Genomic DNA, 11856 nt, shown 5'->3' with positions numbered 1-11856 from the left:
GTAAGATATTTGTGTGTCTGGTCTAATTTTTAATCGCTTTGGAGTATGGTTTATGATCTATTTTGAAGATTTATGTGTTTTTTTATGATATTTTGCCAATGATATTTGAATAATAAGTATGATTAGTTTATGTTGGTGATTATGAGACTTGGTGTGCTCATGTATTTTTAATATATGTTGCTAACCAAGTGTTGTAAATGCCCATAAAAATTCATATTACTTTCTTTATTCTGAAATCCTTATGATGATTAAATTTGGGGATATTTTATTAATTGAATTTTGTAACACCCTTGGCCTCTAGCTCTCTCCATTTATTGAGCCAATCTGCCTATTCAGCCATCGCCACTGCTCAATCCAAAGCTGCTTGTCATCTGTTCTGAGGCTATGAGTTGTATTTTCCTATTTTGTTTTTGTCTAAGGTCATAGATTGGTTTTGTCTTAGTTCATAATCTTGTTTGTTTAGTATGTTTTTTATATGCTCTTTGATTTTATTGTTCGATTAAATTTACTTCTGGTGGCTTTAAGAGTTAATTTCAGATTCGTGGCTTTATGAGTTTTGGATTGTTGGCTTGGTGGCTTTGAGATAACTTTGTATGATTTATGTTGATTAAATCCCTAATAATCTGAAGGGTTTATGATAATTGATTGTTCTGAGGCAATTTTTTTTATGCTCTGTTTGAGGTAATTTTTTATAATTTGTATTGATTGTTTTTTGTTGCTTTGGTTTGTTGTGTTTAGTTTTACATTTTGGCTTTGGATATTTCTTGCATTTCTGGTTTGGATTCTATTTTTGAATTTGTATCGATTTGAAATATAGAGGTCACTAAATCAATTTGAAACTGAGATTTTTGAGTCTTGCTTGTTTATCTGCAAAAATGTTCAAAATGGTTGTCACACTCATTTAGTCTATCATTTTTTCTGAACACTTGATTTATAGGTGTGGATTTTTAAGCATGATTTCTAATTTTGGATGCTTGTAAATAATTCATATATACTGCATACGAACTCCTTTGTTTTATCACATGAATTCTAGTTTTCGATGCCTATTGCCTAATAAATGTAGTTTTGAATGTTGACTTATATTTTTTTTTTTCTGATTTGGATCATTATGTTACTTTGATTTTATTTTTTTGCCTGTGATGTTGAAGAATGATTAAACTTATTTTATGTTGGTGATTATGGGACTTGATGTGCTCATATATTTTGTTTTTCAATATATGTTGGTATATCAAGTGTCCTAAATGCCCATAATAATAAGTCATGTTTTCTGAAATCCTTGTGATGATTAAATTGGGGAAAATTATTGTGTTGAAATTAATTATATAATCTTCCCATTGTCGCCGCCAACCTGAACCCCACCTCCAGCCATCTCGGTTTCCACCTCCCAAAACCATCATCGACATTCACAAGTTCAGTTAGAGAAAAGGGAGACATTCACAAGTTCAGTTAGAGAAAAAGGAGCCTCTCGTGCAATAATTCCAAAGTGAAGAATAAGAAGAATATCAATAAAATGACATTATTGAGTTTGTAATGACTTGTAATAGACTTGCTGATATTTTTTTTATGAAATATTATTAGTTTAACATTCATTGATAAGCAATGAATATTTTATAATATATGTTTGTTTATTTTATTATTAATGTTAAATAATTTATTTGAAAAACAATGTTAAATATTTTTAAAATTAATTACTTTCATTTATTATTTATATTAATTTAATTTAAATATATAATTAAAACTACCTACCTAAAAATCTTTACTTACCAATAAATAAGTGTAGGTAAAAATAGGTATATCACAACATTCTACGTGGACAAATTATTTAGTGACACATAATTGATAAAAAGGGGATATTGTTTGTCACGTGGAGCAATCACAAGATGTCAAGTGACGGTATTGACATATGCCACGTGTATGCTACTATGGAAACCATGTCAGCAGACATGTAGGATGACACGTCATCAAACACGTCATCTGATGACTCATCAATTGATTTATAACTTAGTGGGGTCCACTGATTCTTTTACCTACCAGTATTAATAAGTGTAGGTAAAGCTCTTTCTCCACTAACCTTTACCTACCAGTCTCTACCAATTCAACATTGGTAGGTAAACTATATTACCCACCATTAGGCTAGTTTTACCTACACTTACAATTGGTAGGTAAAGACCCCATTTTCTTGTAGTGAAGATTGAAGGCCACTCGAAAGGTATGTCCTTCCTCCGTCAAGCTACAATTTTTTTTGGTTTTTTTTTATCATTCAAGCTACGGTTATGATATTGATCATCCTTTGGTTTTTTTCTTTGAAAATTTTGTTTCCTTTCGTTTTGCTTGTATCTCCATCTATGGGTGTGGGAAAAATTATTCTTTGGATGGTTTTTTGCTCTGTATTTAGAGTTTTGAGTATTTTGGAAAGTTACTGATGTTTTAGGGTTTCATGTCTTCTATTTGAATTTTTTTTGTGTCATACGACTGCATTTGGTAACAAGGCAATGATATCCTACAACAACAATTCATTTTCCCAAAATGGTGGAAGATTCAGAAATAGAAGATGCATGTGTGGCAAAAAATGTCATGTGAGGTTTAGTGAATCAATTAATAACCCAAACAGGCTTTACTTTCGCTGTCCCTTTGGAGAGAAAGGGTGTAATTACTTCTCATGGTGGGTAGATGGAGATTTTGTAAATGAAGATTTTGAAAAGGAAGATAGAGACCAAGAAGAAACTTCATTTTGATATGATCCAATTATTCTAAAAAGATTACAAAGATTGGAAGCAAATGTAACTATTGGGAACTTGTTGGTGAAGATTTTGGGTGCAATATGTGTTATTGATGTTCTCAATTTTGTGTATGCCAATGAAGATGTAATAGTTAGTGGTGTAACAATGAAGATGTTATAATTAGTGGATTTTGGCTATAATTATGGAAGTTGTACTTGACTTTGCATTTATAAAAAACTAATGTCAGTTTGTTTAATATCAATTTGGGTTGTTATTGTTTAATGGTGTCAATATTAGAGGTAAATTGTTGTATAATTGCCAAGGAAAAGTAACCATAAATTATAATTGAACCAAAATGCAAAACCAAAATATATTAATATTGCATTTAAACCAGCTAAAGTTTAGTGTGCAAAGCACTAACCAAAACATGTAAACCTGCTAATTTTGTGTGTCCAAAGCACTAAACAGAACATATAAACCCTTTTACATTTTAGTATCCAAAGCACTAACTAAAATATGTAAACCTGATAATCCTTAGTGCCAATAGCACTAAAAAAAACGCTCAGGCATACATAGAGTATTACATTTCAAAATACAACAACTTCAACAACACATATTTCAAAAGACACCAACTTTGGCAACTTCACCAACTTCACTGTGTAGGCTGAGTCCAAAAGAGATCTTGGGGTGTTTCAAATGTGTTAAGCTCCTCTACATTTTGTGGTATATGTTCTTCAATCCCTTTTGATGGTTGATAATTTTCCTGAAATAATAAAGTAATTAAAAACAAGCCAAAGATTTCTATTTTAGAAATTCATATATAATTTACAAAATGCTACATGAACTATGGTACCATGAGTTCTTCCACGACCTTTGCCACGTGGTCTTCCCCTGCCTCTCTTTGTGTTTCCTCGTTCAGAACCTGTAATTGGTGCATCAGACATTGTAGCTTGATCGTTGCCTTGTCCCATGCCTCGTCTCTTGCCTCGTCCTGGCTGGTTGTTTGACAAATGAATGTGCATTGCAAGTACGTCTTGTATGACCAAGTTGGTTACAATTTTTGCATGTTTTTGTGCTAGAAACTGGCTTCACAATCCTTTCTTCTCTTGCCACGTTCCTTCTGCGGTGTTTTTTCGGTCTACCTGTCTGGTTTCTAATGGGTGGGGGTAACAAAGGCTCATCATCATGTCTAATCCACATAGATTTATCAGGGATTGGATGTATCACAGGTTCATAAGTCTTTCTCCACATTTCAGTTGTGAAATAATTTGAATAATAGTCATTGATATTGGCCTTGGTATGGTTGATACATGCAGCTCCATGAACACATGGGATGCCTCTAATATGCCATTAGCCATATATACACCGTTCTGCATCTAGTCTCACTGCACACTTTTTGCTCATGTCGTCAACTTGAAATTCATTAGGGCCTACTCATATAACTTGAGCATATCTTGCTCTCCTCAACAACTGTTTAACCTTTAGATGTACCTTTGGTGTTAGCGTTTCATTCCATCTTTCAGATGTGACCCTTCTTAAGCACATCATGTCTGCGTTTTGGATTCGAATACCTTCAAGCAGCTCGATTGGTAGCTTGAAACGCATCTCATCGATCCAATCATTGAAAGATTCAACATTGTAATGCCCTACTTCCTTAGAGTCGTTACTATGTGAGCTAAAAAAATGTGCCATTCGCTCGCTAATCGATGTTTTAGGTTAAAAGTGTGACTAAATTGAGATAAAACTTAATCAACGACATAAATGATAAAGATTTGGACATTCATTAATATCATAAAAAGTTATACATTTGGGATCCCAAAATATTTTTTAGAAAATATATTACAACTCAAAAATAATTACAGTCGACCTAAGCGACAGCAGTTCATTACAGTACATTCCCCAAAATAACCCTGGCCACAGCAGGCAGGTAGGCCGAACATGTACCCGTCGGTCCACACTCTCCATACTCATGGTCGGTCGACCTTTCCTTTGCCCTTACCTGCACCATAGAGCACCGTGAGCCGAAGCCCAGCAAGAAAACTCAACATATAACATATAACATAACAATCCACAATATACAACAAAACAGCCAACAGGCTATACACATAGTGGCCTACACCGACCCAGGTGCTTTACCATGCCCTGGGTTCACGATCTTCATCGAGCGGGTGGATACAACACCCTAGGAGGGTCTCGCCCTAGCGGCCTGCACTTAACATGCTCAACAATGATCCCACCCCCTTGTTGTACTCGACTTCATGTCGTTCCCGGCCCTTGCCGTTCATTCACAAACATACATATCATACACAAATATTTGCACGTATATTAAACATAAACAATAAGGTCATGGCCTGAAACACAAATAATAGGGTCATGCCCTTCTCTACGGATACAACAATTTTCTTACCTTTGTCCTAAGTTGATATGCCAATGCGATACCGAGCATAGTTCCCTAATCCGAGCCTCGTTGAAAACCTAGTCACAACGCATTCATAATATCCATCCATCAAGTCATAAATCAATAAATAACTTTGGAATATTAATCTAGCAACTGGGACCTTGCATTCTACTAAATTGGGTAGTAGAATCCTTCCCCAGCCTTAACATTCCAATTCTCAAGCTTAAAAACCTCAATTTTCTTTTCTTTTCCATTTTGGACAGTGGCATGCCTTCTAGGGCTGCGACGCGCCTACAGGTTAAAGAGCAGAGCTATCTCTGTTGAAGGATGCAGGTCACAGCATGCCTCGTCTGCGTTGCGGCGCCTAGGAAAACCCAGAGGCTCCTCCAACCTCTCCGAACACGCAGGTCGCGAAGCCTGAAGAACAGGGCCACGACTCGAGCCCTAGAAACCCATAAATCCACCATTTCATCATGTTTTCCCCCGAGCCTAAATAAAAGATTCACACCCAAAACATCATTTAAACCCAGAATTGAGTCAATATCTCATATCCATACAACCTAAGCATCCTAACCATCCCATAAACAACCTCATAACTTTTCCAAATAGTCAAAATCAAACCAAAGTTAAGCTCACATGCAATTTCCAATTCTTAGCAGAATTAAGCAGAAAACAAATCAAATTAAACCCTTACCTCAGAGATATCTTCAACCTTTAGCTAATCCTCAAGCTTAGCAAGTCAAATCCTCCAATTTCTTAGTCTAGAATCCTCCAAATTTCATTAAAAGTCTCCAAGCATCATAGAGAGGGAGAGAGAGTCAAATGTGAGTGTGAGAGAGCTGGGAATTCCTATTTTCTTCCAAGTGATTCTAAAGTTCTAGCTACCCAAATGCTTAAGTCTATCCCTTAGCCAAAAATTCCAAAATACCCTTAAGTTAATCTTAAACCTATAGTGCCACCAAGGGCAATTTCGTCAATTGCCACATCCCGCTGAATCCTCGAGTGTTCCTATAAATCCCCATTTTAATCCCGGCATGCTCAAATAATTGCTAAATTACTACTTGTTACTCGGTAATTTCCAAACACATATTGTATTCCCAAAATACCCCTAGGCTCCTCCCGAACCGGGTATTCGACCCCATTGTGACTATTTAACTATTTCACTCTCTAGGACTGTCTCGGATCGCGCATCACAAATATATCACCACACACTCATGGTGTCAATCACAATATATATATATCACATTTATGCCCTCAATGGGCTAAGATTACAAATATGCTCCCAATAACCAGATGGTGCCCACATACTTATTCAATTTACCTAAACATGCATTTCTAATCACATACTCATTAAATTCACATATTAGCATAATTAAATCAATTATTGCCCTCCCATCACACTAATTAAGGCCCTAAGCCTTATTAGAAAATTTGGGACGCTACAACTATCCCCTCCTTATAGAAATTTCGTCTTCAAAATTTACCTGAATAACTCGTGATATTGATCCCGCATATTTGTCTCAAACTCCCAAGTTGCCTCTTCCACTTTGTTGTTCCTCCACAACACTTTCACTCAGGCGATGGTCTTGCTCCGCAAGACTTTATCCTTCTGGTCTAGAATCTAAACTGGCTTTTCTTCATACGATAAATCTTGATCCAGGTCCAAGTTCTCATAACTCAGCACGTGCGTAGAATCTGAAACATACTTCCGGAGCATGGGTACGTGAAATACATTGTGAATCCCTGATAGAGCTGGAGGCATCACCAATCTATAGGCTACCGCTCCAACCCATTCCAGAATCTCAAAGGGGCCAACAAACCTAGGGCTAAGATTTCCCTTTACTCCAAACCATTTCACCCCTCTCAAGGGAGAAACTCTAAGAAACACATGATCACCAACTTGAAATTCTACGCTCCTGTGTCTCAAGTCTGAGTAACTCCTTTGTCGACTCTAGAAGGTGAGCATTGAAGCTCTAATATTCTCAATCGCCTCATTGGTCCTTTGAACAACCTCAGGACCTAAATACCTCCTCTCACCCATCTCATCCCAATGGATAGGTAATCTGCACCTCCTCCCATATATTGTCTCATACAGAGCCACTCCGATAGTCGCCCGATAACTATTATTTATGAAAACTCAATCAGATGGAGATACTTACTCCAAGATCCCCCAAAATCCAGCACACAAGCTCGCAACATATCCTCCAGTATTTGAATCGTCCTCTCAGACTATCCATCCATCTGAGGACCGTCTGAGGATGATAAGTGGTACTAAACTGCAACTATGTGCCCATAGCCCTCTACAGGCTCTCCCAAAACTTGGAGGTGTATGGTGGGGTCCCTGTCGGATACTATCGACCTCGGAGCCCCATGTAGTCGTACAATTTCCTTCACATACAATTCAACATACTGCTTCACTATATAGGTTGTCCTAAAAGGCAAAAAGTGAGATGATTTGGTGTACCTATCCACAATCACCCACACTGAATCATACTGTCCCACAGTCTTCGGTAATCCAACCACGAAGTCCATGGTGATATCCTCCCATTTCCACTCTGGAATCCCTAAAGGCTGCAACAACCCTGCTGGCCTCTGATGCTCAGCCTTTACCTGCTAACAAGTCAAACACTTGGCCACATAATCCACCACATCCATTTTCATTCCTGGCCACCAATACAAGGTTCTCAAATAGTGGTACTTCTTCATCGTACCCGGATGTAAGGAATAGGGAGTGGTATGAGACTCATTTAAAATATGTCACCAGATATTGGAGTCCATCGAAACGCAAATCCGACCTTTGTACCTCAACAAACCCATCTCTGAAATAGAAAAATCCTTAAGCACTCCGGCTAGGATGCCCTCTGTGTGTTCCCTCAACTGGGGATCCTCCCCCTATGCTTCCTTGACCCTCTCAAGGAGTGTGGAATGAAGAGTGATGTTGGCTAGCTGACAAACTACCAACTCAATACCTGCTCTAGTCATCTCTTCAGCTAATCTATCTGATATCTACCTCACACTGTATAACTTTCTTGGGCCCTTCCGACTCAATGCGTCGACCACCACATTGGCCTTCCCAGGATGGTATAGAATATCACAGTCGTAATCCTTTACCAATTCCAGCCAACACCTCTGGCACATATTCAAATCCTTCTGAGTAAAGAAGTACTTCAAAATCTTATGGTCGTTGTATATTTCACACTTCTCACCATACAAATAATGTCTCCAAACCTTTAGTGCAAATACCACCACCGCGAATTCCAGATCATGTGTGGGATACCTCTACTTATACTCATTCAACTTTCTTGACGCGTATGCTATTACTTTTCCAGCTTGCATAAACACACTCCCCAAACCTTGCCTGGAAGCATCACAGTAGACTACAAACTTCTCATTGTTTGATGGCAGACTCAATAGTGGAGCAGTGATCAGTCGTTGCTTCAACTCATTGAAACTATTTTCACACCTGTCTGTCCACACATACTTAGTCTTCTTACATGTCAGTTCGGTCAATGGCGTGGCTATTCTGGAGAATCCCTCAACGAACCGCCGATAGTACCCTGCCAATCACAAAAAACTCATAACCTCTGGTACATTGCATGGCCTGGGCCCATCTCTCACTGCCTCAATCTTAGTTGGGTCCACCAAAATCCCCTCCTTACTGACAATATGGTCCATAAATGTTACTTGGGGTAGCCAAAACTCACACTTGCTGAACTTAGCATACAACCTATGGTCTCTCAATCGTTATAATACCAGGCAAAGATGTTGTTTGTGCTCTATCTCTGACTGAGATTACACCAGTATGTCGTCGATGAATACGATCACAAACTTATCCAAATAATCCCTAAAGACCCAATTCATCAAGTCCATAAAGGCTGCAGGGGCATTAGTTAATCCAAAGGACATGACCAGGAATTCATAGTGTCCATACCTAGTGCAGAATGCAATCTTTGGTATGTCCTCCTCTTTAATCCTTAACTGGTGGTAGCCTGACTGAAGGTCAATCATGGAGAACACTGTCTTCCCCTGTAACTGATCAAACAAGTCGTTGATCCTAGGCAGTGGGTACTTGCTCTTAATGGTTAACTTGTTCAACTCTCTGTAGTCAATACACATCCTTAAGGATCCACCCTTCTTCTTGATGAACAACACTGGAGCACCCCATGGCGAAAAACTCAGTTTGATAAATCCTAAATCCAGTAACTCCTGCAACTAACTCTTCAGTTCCTTCAACTCTGCTGGAGCCATTCTATAAGGTGTCCTAGATACTAGCTCTGCCCCTGGCGCCAATTCTATGATAAACTCTATCTCTCAGTGTGGTGGCAACCCTAGCAAATATGCGGGGAACAAATAAGGAAACTCACATACTAATCTGGTCTCATCCGGTCCAACCGAAAAAACTCTAGAAGTATCCATAATGTTTGCTAGGAATCTTATACAACCCTCTTACATTAGGTCTCTAGCCTTCAGCTCCAAAATAATAGATACTCGAGGTCCACTTAGTGTCTCCATGAATACAAAGGGTACCTCCCCTTTCGGTTCAAAGGTCACCATCCTGCACTTACAGTCAATCGTCGCCCCATACTTTGATAACCAATCCATCCCCAGGATCATATCAAAGTCATCCATGGCTAACTCAATCAAGTCCTCAGACAACTCCCTACTGTCTATCTCTACTGGCAATGCTCTAACCCATCTTCTAGAGACTACCAGTTCCGCAGTTGACAACAAAGTCTGAAATCTCCTAGCATACAAATCACTAAGTCTACACAACTGATCTATCACTCTACCTGATACAAATGAGTGAGTAGCCCTTGAGTCAGTCAATGCAGTAGAAGAAGAGCCAGCACTATAAATCTGTCCTGTCATGACCAAGGCTAGCCTCAACCTCACTCTGGGTCAAGGTAAATACTCTGGCATGAGTGAGGCTGTCACTCTGTTTCAGTTCTTCCTTCCTAGATTTTGGGCAGTCCTTCTTCAGGTGACTAATGCTCCCACAAGTAAAGCAGGCCCTGATCCTGCACTCTCCCTGGTGTCGTCGTCTGGACCGAGGACACACTGGGAAATCCTCCAGTTGTTTCCTTCGCCCTGACAGCCACTGAAAGCACCGCAGGCCCTCCTATCTGAGCCAGGAGGAACAGAAGAATCTGGGGCCTTTTTCTTCTGTTCACTAGGGCCACTACCCTGGCTAGATCCAGCAAAAGGAGGCACCATCCTCTGATCATCACGCCTAGTGGTGCTCTCTCGCCAAATCTGATCCTCAGCCCCCTTAGCTGTAAGGGCCTTCTCCACTACTTGTGCATAGATGGTCATTCCATAGCGGGTTGGGTCGGCACTAGTGCCACAGCCTGTGGAACTTGTAACCCAATACCCAGAGGAGGGGCCTGTTGCCTCAACTATCGATGCCCTTCTTTTGTTCGATGAAGTCTAGGTTCCATCTCAGCAAATAATTGTTGCCAATTCAGTGGGGCAGGTGGAGGGTCTTGACCTTAGTTGTCATCCTCGACCCTATTGTCGTGGAGTCTAATTTATTGCTAAGGCATCACTACAATATGCTTGTGTTCAATGACGCCGCACATCAGGCATGCTAACAACATCCAAAACCACCTCCCAATCTCATCAATAAACTACAACCAGCAAGTCCACATATCAAAGATAGCATATAACAATCAAGGGGGCTATGCCCTAACATCAAGCATATAACAACACATTCATCATGCTCTATCTATATATAATCAGGAAAATAGGGCAACTTATACAAGTAATTAATTATATAATGCATTAAATATCAACCAACCCTGAGTCGAGCTTGTCACTAGCAGCGAGCGGACATGTTCGGTCAATCTCCAAGAACCATAAACCTTGGCAGGCCCTGATACCAAGTTGTAACACCCTACTTCCTTAGAGACATTACTATGTGAGCTAAAAAAATGTGTCATTAGCTCACTAATCAAGGTTTTCGGTTAAAAGTGTGACTAAATTGAGATAAAAATCGTTTAACGACATAAATGATAAAGATTTGGACATTCATTGAAATCATAAAAATTTATACAATTGGGATCCCAAAATACTATTTAGAAAATATATAATAACTCAAAAATATAAATACGGTCGACCTAAGCAACAAAGCAGTTCATTACAGTACATTCCCCAAAATAACCCTGGTCATGGCACCAAGGTAGGCTGAACATGTACCCGTCGCTCCATGCTCTCCGTATTCATGGTTGGTCGACCTTTCCATTGTCCTTACTTACACCATAAATCACCCATGAGCCAAAGCCCTGCAAGAAAACTCAACATATAACATATAACATGTAACATAACAATCCATAGTATACATCAAAACAACCAGCAGGCTATACACATAGTAGCCTACACTGACCAAGGTTCTTTACAAGGCCCTGGGTTCGCGGTCTTCACCGAGCGGGTGTGTAACGTCCTCTTAATCCAGGATTGTTATACTGTGTACTTTAAATTTTGTCAGACTTGCTAAGAAGTCATTTGGCTTAAAACGTGTAACTATGGTTAATGTCAAGGGTTAGGGTTAAAAAAATTTGGTCAAAGGAACCATTGACTTTTATTTAAAAAATTTCATACATTCGTGGGATCCCAAAATATTACAATCAAATTCTTAAAGAAGTGTATGTGTATAAAAAATTACATACATCCGACCTAAGCGGAAAAAACAAGGCTACAACCTTAGTTCCTCTGAGATATCCTCGGTCATGGTGGTCAAGC

This window comes from Humulus lupulus, chromosome 9 (assembly GCF_963169125.1).
Source record: "Humulus lupulus chromosome 9, drHumLupu1.1, whole genome shotgun sequence".
Classification (NCBI taxonomy): Eukaryota; Viridiplantae; Streptophyta; class Magnoliopsida; order Rosales; family Cannabaceae; genus Humulus; species Humulus lupulus.
The sequence above is the reverse complement of the archived record's forward strand: the minus strand, read 5'-3'. Positions refer to the sequence as shown.